Genomic DNA, 2,827 nt, shown 5'->3' on the forward strand with positions numbered 1-2,827 from the left:
AGCTACTACCCCACTCCAATTCATTGTTGCCATGTGGATTCGTGAGACTACTTTTGGAAGATCTACTGTTTTACAGAACTGTCCAAAAATTTGGATTTTTAAATGAAATCATTCCAGGGAATTTAAAACTGTGTGGGCAGCTAGTGTTCAACCCTTAATTTAGAGACATAATGACATCTAGCAGAAGTAAAACCAAAAGATTTGGAGTTGCTTAACTCTGGGGAATAGTCCTGAGGGTCAGAAGGGGTTACCAACATTTATTGAACAATGGGGCAAACCTGCTATTCCAGCCATATGTTGCTTTGATAAAATATTTTAAACTTTAAACAAAAAGAATCAACTTTGAGGACTGAGTCAAGAAGAAGTAGTCTAAAACTAACCTCAAATGGTGAGTGTGTGCTAGATTTCCCTTTTTAGATGGAATCAGATAGTGTGGAATAAGGGCGGTGATGATGGAGGTGGGTCGAACCACTGATCCAGTTTCTCAGTGTGAGGCCGAATTTCTCATTGGAAAGGAAAGCTGAAGCTGTTGTAAAAATAGATATGGTAGCAGAAAGGGACCACACAATGGATAACACAATGAAATATTTTGTAAAATACACACAGTTTTTCATTTATACATGAGCCTCCAAACATCCTGAGCTTGGTCCCATTGGTGAAATCTACAGAGAAAAGAAAAGCCAGCCACACACTAAGAGGTTGGGCTTTGCTAAAAATGCAGTGCAAGTTTACCCAGAATCACTTACATTTGTTATAGAGGAATGGGGCAAAGCTCTTCCAGCTTGCCAAGAGTAGCTGGTAGAGGGGGAATTGGAAATAGGGGCAGGATGAGGTAAGTGTAGGACTGCCAGGGAGGGGAAGGATGAAGATCCTCACTGCCACACATACATAAATCCACATCAAATCAGAAATTAAGCCTTTGATTAAATGAAGATCAATTCACACTGCTGCAGGTGAGATTCTGAGTTCCTTCTCAGATTAAAATATATTTGGCATGGGAAAAAGAACATGAAACTGGTAGTTAGAGAACCTGTGTTTAATACTGACTCATCATGTGATATCAGTTTCCTCTCTGAACCTTGTTTTCCTCATCCTTACAAATGACAAGGATTGTCCTAGGGATCTCTAATGGCCTTACCAGCTGTGACATTCTTTATGTAGAGATGAAGAGGCTGGGATACTACTTTAGTCTTGATCTAAGTTGGAGTGTGAGCATCAGTGTTTTTTTAAACTCCCCAGGTATTCCCAATTGCAGCTATGGTTGAGAATCATTGCTCTTGCATCTGCTGTAGAGCAGCACTGTCCAATTGAACTTTCTTTGATAATGGAAATGTTCTTTAATTTTCATTGGCCAGTACAGTAGCCACTCATATGGCCGCTGAGCAACAGAAATACGGCAAATGTTACTGAGGAACTGACTTTTTCATTTTATCTAATTTTAATTAATTTAAATCAAATTGCCACACATGGCTAGTGGCTACTGTATTGAACAGTGCAACTCTAGATCTTAAGAAATAGCCATCCTCTGACCCAAAGATCTTGCCCTTACCTCCTTCCATACACTATCTTTATTCATCTCTGCCTTTCTTAAAGTGCATATTAGCGTTCTATATCTCAATGCTACTGTGTATAGTCCAGTTAGCGACGACCAGGAACAATTGGGATGAAAAAAACACAATAAATATATCATTTGGAGTTCTTTTGGCTGCACGTAAAAGGAAATCTGCTCAAACTGACTCAATAAATAAAATTGTTTCACATAACTGAGAAGTCTAGAAGTAGAGTTAGCTTCAGGTGAGGCTTTATTTGGAAGCTCAACATTGTCAAGAAGGATTTGATTTCTTTCCTTCTCTCCACCCTACTTTCCATGAAGTTGGCTTCAAACTAAGGCTGGCTTCCCAAGATGGCTGCCAATACCACCAAGGGCTACATGCTTTCCAGTGGAAATAAAACACACTGTTACAGTTCCAGCAAAAGTCCCAGGGTTGGCTCAGTTTTGGTCAGTTTCCCACCCTTGAAGACTCACCGTGAATAGGAGAATGAGATCTCATTGACCAGAGTTGTAGTATGTATGAACCCATTTGAGTCAGGAAGAGGTGTGTCAGCCCCCCTGACCCACATGAACTGAGGGTGGAAGGGGAGGTTCCTCAAAGGGAAACTGGGGAGGCTGTTGCCATAAGGAAGAAAACGGATGCTGGCAAGGTAAAAACAACAAACATTGATAACAAAGATGCCCCTGCTAAGGTCCTCTTTGGGTGAGAGAGGGAAGATCTCTGAAAATGAAAGACCTCTTTAAGTAACTCCTAAAATAACTCCTTGTCCCTTCTCCCCACTCTAAAGCAATAATAGAATGATGGTGGTTGTGGTGATGATTATGACAATGGCAAGGATGACAATGATGGGGCAGAATTCACTAGACAGCTGATATTATAAGAGTGCTGAGAAGCAGCAATGGGGAATGGGGAGATTTTAAACTAACAATGCACAAATTATTTTTGACAAATAGCATCCAATTCTGGGCATGATAAATAACATGCAAATGGGCCATTTGACCAAAAAAATATGTCTTTGGTAACAATAATTTGTCCCAGTTTTGAGGATGAGTGAATAACCTTTTGAGACATCTAAAAATCAGGCTTGTAGGCAGGTTCAGAAAAATCTAGGAGCCTGAGAAATATCCTCTATATTTTTCACTATCCACAAGTGTTCCTATAGGGACTTTTCTGATTGTGCCAAGCATTAATTGCACACTAAAAGTTGGAGTTTCTTTTTAAAATGAAGTGAGTCCCGTATGCTTTCTGCTTGTTTTCATAAATGCACACTATTC

The sequence above is a fragment of the Propithecus coquereli genome, unplaced genomic scaffold, assembly GCF_000956105.1.
Source record: "Propithecus coquereli isolate 6110/MARCELLA unplaced genomic scaffold, Pcoq_1.0 Scaffold101, whole genome shotgun sequence".
NCBI classification, from domain to species: Eukaryota; Metazoa; Chordata; class Mammalia; order Primates; family Indriidae; genus Propithecus; species Propithecus coquereli.